This window comes from Salmo salar, chromosome ssa15 (genome assembly GCF_905237065.1).
Source record: "Salmo salar chromosome ssa15, Ssal_v3.1, whole genome shotgun sequence".
Lineage (NCBI taxonomy): Eukaryota > Metazoa > Chordata > Actinopteri > Salmoniformes > Salmonidae > Salmo > Salmo salar.
Window position 1 is genome coordinate 51205948 of NC_059456.1, and position 14361 is coordinate 51220308.

The 14361-nt window shown below is 41.0% G+C and overlaps 1 long non-coding RNA gene across 1 annotated transcript; it reads left to right on the top strand.

Annotated features, from left to right (window-relative positions):
• Positions 1-1773: 1773 nt before the first annotated feature.
• LOC106571623 (uncharacterized) lies at positions 1774-6057 on the top strand. The gene is made up of 2 exons (XR_001320956.2): positions 1774-2003; positions 2495-6057. It is a non-coding gene; the product is annotated as an uncharacterized lncRNA (long non-coding RNA).
• The last annotated feature ends 8304 nt before the right edge of the window (positions 6058-14361 follow it).

Here is a 14361-nt window from a genome sequence, read left to right on the forward strand (position 1 = left end):
TATAGTATTTAACGTGATTTTTAAATGAATACCTCATCTCTGTACCCCACACATAAAATTATTAGTATGAATATATTCTAAAGTTATAATAATTCCTGAGCTTTCTTATATCTCCTAGATATAGGACAGACAACTTCAAAACTTTATTTCTTAAGAGTAATTGTTTTACTGTCTATTTTGCCGTGTATGAATATGTTATTCAATGTGTTTCTATGGGCTATAGCACTAAAGGCCAAATTCAATATTTGATCTAATATATTTTTGGGATATTTTCTTGATACCTACAGGGGTCCAAAAATTCCAAATCAAATAGCTAAATGATCCATGGTATGAACATCCTATAACAATTCCATATGTTTGATTAGACTTTTAGGAGTTAAAGGAAAAGAGAGGGAAATAAAAATTATTATGATCATCAGGATACATTCTAGATACTTACCCACTGTCTTGTTAGCTAATAACTCCAGACGACCACAGAAAGCCGCAGATGGCTGCTGACCGTCGGCCAGAAGAGTGACAATGCTGGGAAGACAGGATTGACACAAACTGACTGAGACCTATATTGGATTTATTGTGCGTGAATAGCAGTACTATGGAATTTTTTTTGCTTTTATTTCTTTTCTTACTTTTTTTCTTCTAATCTGCCATTTTGCCTTGGGATTTACAGCCTGGTATAAAGAGCACTCAGTGGAATAAGTCCATTACTCACTCAATTACTGGAATAGCATGGCCTGCTGGGTAGGGCTGGTTGCCTGGAAGGAACAGGAAGTAAGATAGGCCTTGTGGGTAGTAGGGTTTAGGATGCCAATGGCTCAAAGCTAAAAAATCTTTTTCACAGATCTCAGTGGAAATGGGGAGATGTGTGTGTCAAATGTATAGAGCGAGGCTTAACCTGTATTGGTTAGAAAATCACAGAAATTACATTTGTCATTCATTTCAATGTTTTGAACCTTTCAAATGTATTACTAATAGTCTACACAGTTTTATGTTTCTTCTCAGACCTCCCTAAAAATGTGTGCATAGATCTAATAAGACTTTGATTTCAGATTCACAAATGCAATTTGTCTTAGTATAAATATTGAGTGTTTTTTGTGCCCTTGAGACATAAATCAAATATACTGCTGTGTCTTTTTTAGTGTACAAGCATTTATAACACATTGATTACAGATAAAAAAAAACATTATTTGTTACCATTTAACACAATGTGTACCCTTAAGATAATAAGACAATAGGATAAACAATTTAGTGTCTTTTTTTCAACCCCCTATACAGCAATGTGTGAATACACGTACTAAGAATACTTTAATTACAGTTTCACACATAGAATTGACCATTATTCTACATAATAGGTATGTACCCTTGAGATACGAAACAAATACTCTGAAAATGTTTTCCATTATAAGCCATCTTGTGACACTGAGCGGGTGTAGTAACATACCAGATCCCTTCTTGCTGTAACCGTATATAGAATAATAATTGGGCAAATTGTTCATACTGTGCAAAGATCCCTTAGAGAGAACACCCTCTTATGTCTCAGCTTTCCATCCCCATTCCCATTGTTTATTTCCCCTGTGCTGTATGAAGCTTATCAAACACTATCTCAGCTTACATGCTCTGATTCTCTACCAAGGACTTCCTCCTTGGTGGTTCCGTTTGTTCAGAATCAGACATCTGGTATTGTGGAGTTTGGGCTGGAGGCCCGGCCTGGAAAAACTCTATAGGGGAAAGAAGAGAAGAGAGGAAAGATCTTAGCATGTGAGGATAGAGAGAGAGAGACCCACACACAAAGCATAAATCATCACAGATCCAAAGATAATAGAAGGTGGCAGTCCCTGCAGTCTGCTAAATCAGGCTCCTGCTTCCTCAATCCGTTTTGTAATTGCGCAGAGTGCTGATCGGGTTGTTTTGGGACGAAGAGAGGGAAAGAAGAGAGAGCTAAATGAAAACAGACACAATTGGAAAGAGGCTGTGTACACTACAGTCATATCAGCCTAAACTAAAGAGTGAGTGAACTTTTCGCCGAGCAAGCTGGGGGTCTTGGCTCGTTTGCGGATTCTTGGCTCGTTTGCGGCCAGAGGGATTGCTTTGCTTTGTGGAAGGGTTGATAGATGAAGTTTGTGTGTCTAATGGTGGAGGGATGCAGAAACTGTGGAATCACAGAGGTGTCGTGGTGGGGTCTGGTATTGTTTTAAAAAATGTAAAAAATATTATCATCTTTTTATTTTTGATAAATCTCTGTTTTGATCGCATAAATAGTGTGGTCTTCAATGTCAAAGTTACGTGTATTCAATGTTAAATGTGTTTGTTTGCTTTGGCTAGCTAGCTAGCTGGGTGGCTAATGTTTGCATTTAGAACATGCAGCAGCAGCTACGGCTTTTTGGTTTCGCATGCCTTTTGGAAAGTGGAGACTGCGGTGTCTGAAATGTCAGAGAGGCAGAGAGACTGTTTCTGACCACTGCTGATGTGTGGTTGATTTTCTGGCGCTTTACTGCAGCTGAAGCATCACCCAGGTGGGTGCTACACAGTCAGCAATGGTGTATCAGCTACTTACGGTGGAGAGGCTACTATGGAGGAACTGGGAACGTCGGACAAAGTGATGGGCTCTGATGAAGATCTTCTGGCTTGTCTGACAGACGGACTTTCTCCCTGGCTGTACCGTACCATCGATCCGCCCTCCTCTCAAGCAATACTGAATTTTACAAACTGACTCAACTCCATCCCTTTTCCATCTTTAAGTTGTGGTTCATTGATGAATAATGTATTTTGGTAAAAAGAGGACCACAATGGAACTACGTTTCTACACTTTTTTAAATTTTCCTTCATTATAAATGCATTGTATCTACGTGTTTAAAAAAAAAGAATCAGGAAATAGGAGTGGTACGGCAGGTAGCCTTGAGGTTAGAGAGGCACCCCGATGGTGCATCCTACCAGCTCTCACAGTATCACGTCAGAATTAGACTTTAATCCATGTTTCTCAAACATCAAATTTTGAATTTGTTCCAAATGTAAACATTTTATGTGTTTAAGATTAAGTTTCAGCATTAACTCTGAATTTTTAAGGTTAGGGTTAAGTTCCGGCATTAACTCAAAATTCTTACGTTTAGGCATTAACTCCGAATGGCTAAGCTAAGGGTTAAGGTTTGGGATAGGCTTAAAACTAAAAAAACTTTCTATCACTAGATTTGAAATTGCAACCTTTAGAATCAGAGGCAGATGCTTACGCTCATCTGCCATCCACATCCATCCAGCAAAACCAAAACCTACTTCAAGATAACAGAGCTCACTGTTGCCCATAGTGCTGGTTTCCACTTCATCTCCTGACGTCATAGATGGACGTCGAATACTGACGTATACTGACTTATATCTTATATACTGATGAATATCACGGGTGACCTGGCTGGGTGCATCACTCTATACAATGAGGAGTGAAAAGCTTGGGTCAAGTCAATAATTCTGCTATTAGCATAAATTGGATGTGGATGTGAGGGACTCAATTTGATCATACTCTGGGTTGGGGGACGTAGATTACAAATTGGAGGAAGTGAAAAAAAAATGTAGGCACGTGCTCTCTCTCTCTTTGTGTATGTTATCTTTTTATACCCAGGACATCATTTGATTCATCTCCTCTAAACTAAATCCTGGCTGTTGAGAGTCTGAGACTTCCAGAATTAGGAATCCTTCATCCCTATTGAAAGCTGGGATAAAGAGACACAAGGGGTTGGAGTTGGAGTGGGGTTTGCTCACACCCCTTGGTAGGCCTGCTGGATGCAAAGACAATTAGTGTTCTGAGTTATGGGCACTTCTCTCCCTCTCTCTAGGGAGAGGAGACAAACTGCACTAAGATAACGTGGGCTGTGCTGTCTTCTGCTAATCCTCCTAAACTAGGCCAGAAACCCTCTTCCAGGAATGCAGAGGTATTGTGAGGAGGAATTGCTAGGAACTTTTGTTGTTTCTCTGTTCACTTGACTACCCAAAGAATCTTGGTCTGTAGTGTAGTGCATTCAGGGTGGCAAGGAGTTGGAGTTTCATATGCACAGGCACTACTGTAAACAGTGCTGGTAAGATAAGAACATGTTATTTTCACCTGTATTGCAATAGGTTACTTGTTATTTCATACAACGGGTGGGTCTAACCGTGGATACTGATTGGTTAAAACCGGTGACTATTCCAGAAGTTACCACCGGCTAAATCTATGATCCATCCTTCTGTGCAATCCATTGTCTCATCAGCTCAGCCAGGCAATTTATAAACTTGATCTCCACTGTAAAAAGCATCTGGACATTATCTCCCATTTCCTTTAGACTAGCAATTGGTTTTCAACAGCAAAGATTTGCAACATAATTTCAATATTGAAATTCGATCTCCAGCTGTCCCATAGTAATGAATCATGAATCAACATAATTTTTATGTATATACTGTATACAAAGAAATGTCAATAGGAAAACACTAAATGTAGCTAGTTTGCTGTCATTCCAGCTTCAGTTTGAAGTGATTGTGTTAGCTGTGTAGTTGGCAAGCTCTTCTGAACAGTGTACTGTCTAGAGAGTACATTTTTTTATGCCAGGTGAAATCGCGCATCATTAGGTCATTGTTAAGGATGTTTGATATGACCGTGTTAGCTGAACTTGGCTAGCTACCAAACAAGAGATAAGAATGTTGCCAGAACGACTGGGTCGCGTCCATAGATCTAAATCAAAAGACTTAATGACTAGGTTGCATATCTGGCAACCAAACCCGTAGAACAAACAACCAGCCGGCTTGGGTAGCAACCCTAGATTTGTTTTGGGACTAGATCTCTAAGAAGGATGAAATAGTATGAATAAACTCATCAAAATATAATTTTTTTAATATGTTGGTAACCCGTTGTATAAAAGTGATAATGCTCAAGAAGCCGGTATTTGGAGGATATATTGGCGCGGTTTGCCGGTCCTCGACTTCGTTTTGGGCCTAACAACACCCATGCCAATATATCTTCCAAACCACCAGCTTCTCGGGCATTATCACTTATTTGTAGTCAACCAGTACATGACAATAAATACCTTCATTATGCTTTTCATGTAAATAGCAAAGCTATAGAATTATAGAAAGTTACATAAATATATTACTATCTTCAATTTTCCCTGCATTCTGCTAAATCAAAAGAGGTTCTCATTCATCATTAGTTAAATTAATTGAATGTAGCAAATGTGCAAAACAATTATAAATAGGTGTTGTGAGAGCTTCACCACATTAAATCAACTGAATGGCCCTAAATGCACTTACTGAACGGAACAATGCGAAACATACTGCACTTTTTATAAACAAGTGAAAAGAGTTATCTAGACCCCCAAACTTTCAAATTACATACCAAAAACATTTGTCTTTTGTTCTGGGGACAGTAGATGCTGATTAATGTGAATCGAGTCAAATGACATTTGAGAGACGAGACAACGTGGGCATTGGGCTTAAATTTGAAGAGTTCACGCATGGTTGAGAATGACCTGATAGCCTACCGATGCTGGAGAGATGCTTATGAGTGGCGATTATGTTGTTTTTTAATTATAGACCAGACTTAATTCAAATGTCTCTGTGACATTTCTCAGCACCTCGTAATCGCATCAATTAAAGAGTGAGTCTCACGCTGTAATCCATGCTGAAGCTCTCCTCTAACAGCTCTGTCTGACTGTCCGTTCTATGGAAAGGCTATTGAAAATATGCTGTATATTCACTATATGCTATATAATAATGTAATCAATAATGCTATATGAAATAACGAGGGGCAGTCTGGGAAGAAAAAAATAATCACTTTTTGATAAAGAATATGTATGTACGTGCTGCAACTTCTCAGTGTCCGACAAATTTAAGTACTGAAATCTGATCCAGAATTGAAAGTTAATCCTTGAATCAGTGGATGCTTACTTGAGTCATGTTACCAACTTTTGCAATGCCTTTGTATGCTGACTTTAAGTGCTGAGTGCCTACCAATTTTTCTCCACGTTTTCTCAGAATCCTCCAGTAGTTTTATAAGTGGAGCTGCCCAATGATGTAATGGTAAAAAACGTATGTGCTAAACTCTGATCGCTGCTCGTGGTGAAAAATGCTTCCTATTCCTTCAATGCATTTTTCTACACTGTTTAATTGAGGTGCGACATCATCACAGATTCATGCAAAACACAACAGAATTGGATGAGCGGGGTACTATTTCTTATTCCTTATTACAGAGACCCCATGGGGGAGACTGTGTGTGTGTGTGTGTGTGTGTGTGTGTGTGTGTGTGCATCAATGCATGCGTGCATTGATGCGGATCCATTCAGAACATGTTCAAAGTAATGTTTGCTGCAGCCTCACCACGCCCGGCTGGCTGGCTGTACTAAACCTGGAGCCTGAACCTAATTGAGTTGGGTTATTGATATGGGAGTTTATTTAGAATAGGGAGAATCTTATTATGTCTTCTCCCAGAGCTTATTTTAGGCTGAGGGATACATTTACACAGCCCAGCAGTGGTTGGGTTCTACCGGCTCTCTTAGAGGACATCAATCCACAGCAACCCCAGCGTCCACCTGCAGTATGTGAACACAACTTCCCTTTCATGTATTTCTTTAGCTCTATGCGAGATTAATTCCGGTAATATCAGTGAGCTGCATTTCACAGAAGGTAAATTTACTTGACATGTGCTTCGGCGTGTGATATTGGAAAGTGGGTTATGCCTGCTAAATCCAGTCAGCACTGTATGTTTCCACGAAAACACCCTCATTTTATGAAGGGAAAGCAACAGTCTGACATGAGTTCAAAATTTGAAGTATGTAATGTGTAATACTGGAATATAAGCAGTGCCTATGTTTACCACATACACGACACAACTTTTCAAAGTCCTGCAGCGATAATATCTAGTCGACTCTCCATTGGTCTATAATTAGAGACACACATACAGTGTAAGAGACACATCTATAATCACAAAGACACCAGAAGCGCACACACAAACACACACACTCATATACACGCACACAGAATCACACACACACACACACATACATACACAATTATTATTCTCTCAAATGAAACAAATTTCTGCTCTGAGACCGTGTAGTGGTCATGAGGGATTCTCCCCTGCGTTGAGTCATGTTACATTGAGGCGAGTATGTAAACAACATTGGGCTCAAGGCCACTGGCCTTTGATAATGGATCCTTAAACCAGAGCATAGCTCCCCTATATTGATGTACTCCCTGCCCAGAAAGACTGCCCCATTGACTTAGCCCAGAACCTTTGACATAGCAATGTAAATAAGAGATTTACTGGGTACTCTCTCTGCTACCTCTGAAACCACTCAGACAAGGGAAGAATTTACGACAGGCTTCGACAGTCACAGTGCAGAGGGAGAAAACACTGCATGCCGGGACCTACTGAGCATGCCTCCAGAACACACCCTTACATCTTTAAAGGAAGAGATGGAATTATTTTATTCTAGATTATTATCGTGGGCCTTTTTATTGTGTGTGTGTGTGTGTGTGTGTGTGTGTGTGTGTGTGTGTGTGTGTGTGTGTGTGTGTGTGTGTGTGTGTCCAACAGACATCCTAAATGTTGAACGTATCTTGAGAACATATTAATTCAACTTAATATACTGTAACTGTCACATTGCATAAGGATGGGAGACAGGCGCAGGAATACGTAATAGGGTTTTTTAAATCTCGACCCAAAACAAAAGAGCGAAGTGTAACCTCTAATATAATTCATGGGATGAGACCCGTAATAACAAGTGCACAAAAATACACGTAGCACCAAAAACCGAATAAAACAGAGCACAGGTACTCAAGACCAACGGACATAGGACAATGATTGACAAGGACAATGGGGAACAGAGGGCACATATATACACATACTAATCAGGGGGAATGGGAACCAGGTGTGCGTAATGAGACAAGACAGTCCAGGGTTGGTGGTGATGATCCAGTTCAGTGACACCTAGAAGGCCGGTGACGTAGACCTCTGGAGCTGGTGAACGGAATGAGCAGCAGTACCGGGGGAAATCCGTGACAGAAACCTTTAAGACATGAGACATCAGGGTGTCAATGTAAGCTCTGGCCCTGTCCAATACTGCTCTAGATTAAACATCACATCTGCGATTTTTACTGTGTTACTGCCCACTGTTAACCGCCATCGCAATGCCCTTCTAGTACATTTATGGCTCATAAGGATACGTGCTAGATGTAAAGTGAGATGACATCAGGCCATAACATAGTGTTTTGGATGACTCAGATGGGACTCATAGAGATTAGTAAGGGGTGATTCTGTGTAAAAGTCAACCTGAGCATGCACAAATAAAGTTAGTCGTTTCCAGATGAAACCACTTTCATAATTATCCTTAAGGTTTATATGTTAGAGTTCAAGCTTGATTTGAAAAGCTTAAGTATGAAATTGCCTGAATTTTGACTATTACAGAGTAGGTGGCTTTTCAGTCAATTATAATTTATGGCTTTTAGAAAGGACTCACAAAGCTTGTGAGCTTGAGACCCCATTGAAGTGTATTGAGTTGTATTTGCATGTTCTACAGCTTTGTCCAGATAGGCGGTGACTTGGACAGGCAATGTAATGTATATATAAAAAAAAGTTGAACATGCACTTTAAAGCTCACTTTCATAAAGGTTTTTATATAGTCTATAATTGGTTCTCTCTTCATTGTCAGTACCAGCCAAGCCTTGCCTTCGAATTGGCAATCCATGTTTTGACCTAAGACTCACAGACTTTTGCTTATATGTTCACCCCAAAAACACTTGTCCATTTCACGTAAAATCTATAACGCTTCTTATTTGCTTTATTTCTCCAACTTGTCAATATTTACAAGTCTGATTTTTGGGGTACGCACTCACCCCAAGGGGAACTATAGACACACATACATCAAACATTTAATTTCTATTATGTCCATTCTGTGGGACATAAAATTGTGTTTCCGCAACAAAAGTAATGTCCATAACGCGCACACACACACACACACACACACACACACACACACACACACACACACACACACACACAGAGATTATGTGATTTTGACAGTGTGGGCCAGCAACGCTGGAAGCTGGACAATAAAGATAGATACAGGGTAGGTAGGTGTTTGACAGTAATGGTGTGTGGGCTGCGTGGCGTGATGAGTGTGTTTTAAGTAAGTCAAGAGGGTCATGGCGTGTGTTTCTTTATCCAACACGCTGGCCTCCGCTTTACTTTAATAAGTGACAGGAAGAGCAGCGAATGGATGAGGGGGATAGGGGAAGAGGATGTGAGAGTGCTCTGGTCTATGTTCATGTGTCAAATCCTTTCTATGGAGGAAGAATATGGGGTGTGCATTTCACACATGGCTTGCTGTGGAGAGACCCTCACAAACTCGAACAGTTTTGCTATGATTGTCACTGTAAGAAGATCTACTCCCCACCAAAACAAGAGAGCGAGTCGTTTACACCGTGGTTGCGACCTCTTCCAGGTGAAGACAAGGCATGAAGAGCTGCTTTGATGTGGTAAATACCTGAAGAACGGTTCAACAACAGTCTCATCTGTCAACTTACCATCTGCTTGCATGGGAAGTGTTTCAATCCAAGATGATGCAACATACATTCACGCACACACTCATACCGGGGTAGGCCGTCATTGTAAATACGAATTAGTTCTTAACTGACTTGCCTAGGTAAATAAAGATTCAATAAAAATAAAAATAACATGCGCACACACACACACACACACACACACACTACACACACAAAAGCATACACACACACATGCACACACACAAATAGACACAGACATACACACAAGTGTCTCTCCAAAATTACATGTATTTTCAAACAGCAACTTCACATCATATCCTTTTCCTCAAATCTATTTAGTCCAATGCGGTGCTGTAGATATTTTCCTTGAATCTCTCGTTAGGTTAGTAATGCTGACAACTATGTGTGTGCACGTGTGTGTGCACGTGTGTGTGCACGTCCGCGTTTGTGTGCGTGTGTGTGTAATAAGAATGTAATAACTCTGTCGACTGCTATCTGAACTCTGACAATGACTAATACAGCACCCTGCTGCTGCAAATCACTATAGCACAATCAGCCTTAGTATAACGATTACAGCAACCCTGACTGAAATGAGCGTCCCAGAATTCATTTATTAAACTATTGAAATGAACGTCTCAGCATTCATTGGATCGAAAACTATTAATTCACATCTGTAGAAACTGAATAATGGTAATCTGATGTGGTGTGATAATGAGTATTTTTCCTTCTCACTGTGTTGTATTATTATTATTATTATTATTATTAAACCCTCTATTCCATTCAAAGAAGCAATCAGTGTGGTGATGAGTTTGAAAATTAGAATTAGAACAGGGATAGCGTCTGATTCATGCTGATGACACTGTGCTTTTGCTGGATAACCATTACCAGGAAAATTCCTCCAGAGAAGATGACGAAGATCTTCTGAACATCAAAGATATATATTTTACCTAGGGAGGGGGTGGAATTTCGAAGGGATCTTGCTTGATTCATGATGACGACACTGTGCTTTCCTGCGTAACAGAGGAATATTCCTGAGACCTGATGAAGATGGAGATCATGAACAAGATTCTACTTTACTTTGACCTTTATAGGCGTCCTACTTCTCTAAATGAAAAGATAACAAAAAGAACCCTAGAGTTCTCTTTAGCACTGTAGCCAGCCTCACCTGTTCTGCTAGCCTTCCCTGTGGTTCAGTTGGTAGAGCATGGTGTTTGCAACGCCAGCATGGTGTGTGCAACGCCAGGGTTGTGGGTTTGATTCCCACGGGGGTCCAGTACAAAAAAAAAAAAAAAAGAAATGCATGAAATGAAATGTATGCATTCTCTACTGTAAGTCGCTCTGGATAAGAGCGTCTGCTAAATGACTAAAATGTAAATGTAAGTTCTGTTAGAATTAAGTGGAGGGTTCCCATTTGTTTTGAATACGGCATTAGTCTCAGCGGAGAAAGGGAGATAGCAGCAGAGGGTCTGCCTCTCACGGTCCCTGCTCTCTCCTTCCTTTCCTCCAATGAGACTGACCAGCTAAAGGAGACGTTCGTTTTCCACCTGATGGTGAAACTGGAGTCGCACCGCATCTGCCTCATGCACAAATTCATGTTGTTCCTATGACCAGAGAAAGTGAAATATTAATTTTTACAAAGATTAAATGTCAGGAATTGTGAAAAACTGAGTTTAAATGTATTTGGCTAAGGTGTATGTAAAAGGCCGACTTCAACTGTATGTATATATATATATATATATATATATATATAATATGATAAATATACACTGCTCAAAAAAATAAAGGGAACACTTAACCTCTATGGGCTAGGTGGGACGCTAGCGTGCCACCCGTGGTGCACTCCATCAACAGCAGGTGCATTTCAAGAGCGGCAAATTTGAATCCAAATAAATGTCAAAATTCACATTTTTCAAAAATACAACTATTTTACACCATTTGAAAGATAAACATCTCCTTAAACAACACAATGTAACTCCAAGTCAATCACACTTCTGTGAAATCAAACTGTCCACTTAGGAAGCAACACTGATTGACAATACATTTCACATGCTGTTGTGCAAATGGAATAGACAACAGGTGGAAATTATAGGCAATTAGCAAGACACCCCCAATAAAGGAGTGTTTCTGCAGGTGGGGACCACAGATGCTATGCTTCCTGGCTGATGTTTTGGTCACTTTTGAATGCTGGCGGTGCTTTCACTCTAGCGGTAGCATGAGACGGAGTCTAAAACCCACACAAATGGCTCAGGTAGTGCAGCTCATCCAGGATGGCACATCAATGCGAGCTGTGGCAAGAAGGTTTGGTGTGTCTCTCAGCGTAGTGTCCAGAGCATGGAGGCGCTACCAGGAGACAGGCCAGTACATCAGGAGACGTGGAGGAGGCCGTAGGAGGGCAACAACCCAGCAGCAGGACCGCTACCTCCACCTTTGTGCAAGGAGGAGCAGGAGGAGCACTGCCAGAGCCCTGCAAAATGACCTCCAGCAGGCCACAAATGTCCATGTGTCTGCTCAAACGGTCAGAAGCAGACTCCATGAGGGTGGTATGAGGGCCCGACGTCCACAGGTGGGGGTTGTGCTTACAGCCCAACACTGTGCAGAACGTTTGGCATTTGCCAGAGAACACCAAGATTGGCAAATTCGCCACTGGCGCCCTGTGCTCTTCACAGATGAAAGCAGGTTCACACTGAGCACGTGACAGACGTGACAGAGTCTGGAGACGCCGTGGAGAACGTTCTGCTGCCTGCAACATCCTCCAGCATGACCGGTTTGGCGGTGGGTCAGTCATGTTGTGGGGTGGCATTTCTTTGGGGGGCCGCACAGCCCTCCATGTGCTCGCTAGAGGTAGCCTGACTGCCATTAGGTACCGAGATGAGATCCTCAGACCCCTTGTGAGACCATATGCTGGTGCAGTTGGCCCTGGGTTCCTCCTAATGCAAGACAATGCTAGACCTCATGTGGCTGGAGTGTGTCAGCAGTTCCTGCAAGAGGAAGGCATTGATGCTATGGACTGGCCCGCCCGTTCCCCAGACCTGAATCCAATTGAGCACATCTGGGACATCATGTCTCGCTCCATCCACCAATGCCATGTTGCACCACAGACTGTCCAGGAGTTGGCGGATGCTTTAGTCCAGGTCTGGGAGGAGATCCCTCAGGAGACCATCCGCTACCTCATCAGGAGCATGCCCAGGCGTTGTAGGGAGGTCATACAGGCACGTGGAGGCCACACACACTATTGAGCCTCATTTTGACCTGTTTTAACCTCTATGGGCTAGGTGGGACGCTAGCGTGCCACCCGTGGTGCACTCCATCAACAGCAGGTGCATTTCAAGAGCGGCAAATTTGAATCCAAATAAATGTCAAAATTCAAATTTTTCAAACATACAACTATTTTACACCCTTTGAAAGATAAACATCTCCTTAATCTAACCACGTTTTACGATTTCAAAAAGGTTTTACGGCGAAAGCATAAATTTAGAGTAAGTTAGGACAGTACATTTACAAGAGTTGTGTGTAATGTTTTGTCAATTCAAAGACAGGGTCACCAAAACCATAAAACCAGCTAAAATGATGCACTAACCTTTTACAATCTCCATCAGATGACACTCCTAGGACATTATGTTAGACAATGCATGCATTTTTAGTTCTATCAAGTTCATATTTATATCCAAAAACAGCGTTTTACTATGGCATTGATGTTGAGGAAATCGTTTCCCTCCAATAACCGGCAGTCAAGTCAGCGTCACAAATTAAATAATTAAAATTAGAAAACATTGGTAAAATATTATATTGTCATTTAAAGAATTATAGATTTACATCTCTTGAACGCAATCAACTTGCCAGATTTAAAAATAACCTTACTGGGAAATCACACTTTGCAATAATCTGAGCACTGCGCCCAGAAAAATACGCGTTGCGATACAGACTAGACGTCATGTTGGGGAGATCTAAAATCGAAAATACTATGTAAATAATCCATTACCTTTGATTCTCTTCATCAGATGTCACTTCCAGGTATCACAGGTCCATAACGAATGTAGTTTTGTTCAAAAAAGCTCATCATTTATGTCCAAAAATCTCCGTCTTGTTAGCACATGATCTAAGCCAGCCGGACTTCTCGTCATGAACGAGGGGAAAAAATATATTTACGTTCGTTCAAACATGTCAAACGTTGTATAGCATAAATCATTAGGGCCTTTTTTAACCAGAACATGAATAATATTCAAGGTGGACGAATGCATACTCTTTTATAACGTATTGGAACGAGGGTACCCAACATGAACTCGCGCCCAGGTGTCTAATGGGACATCATCGTTCCATGGCTCTTGTTCGGTCAGATCTCCCTCCAGAAGACTCAAAACACTTTGTAAAGGCTGGTGACATCTAGTGGAAGCAATAGGAAGTGCCAAAATATTCCTCAGCCCCTGTGTTTTTCAATGGGATAGGTTTAAAGGTAATACAACACATCAGGTATCCACTTCCTGTCAGAAAATGTCTCAGGGTTTTGCCTGCCAAATGAGTTCTGTTATACTCACAGACACCATTCAAACAGTTTTAGAAACTTTAGAGTGTTTTCTATCCATATATAATAAGTATATGCATATTCTAGTTACTGGGTAGGATTAGTAACCAGATTAAATCGGGTACATTTTTTTATCCAGACGTGCAAATGCTGCCCCCTAGCCCTAACAGGTTAAGGACATTACATCAAAGTTGGATCAGCCTGTAGTGTGGTTTTCCACTTTAATTTTGAGTGTGACTCCAAATCCAGACCTCCATGGGTGTCACGTCCTGGCCAGTATATAAGGTTAATTGTTTTGTAGTTTGGTCAGGGCGTGGCAGGGGGTATTT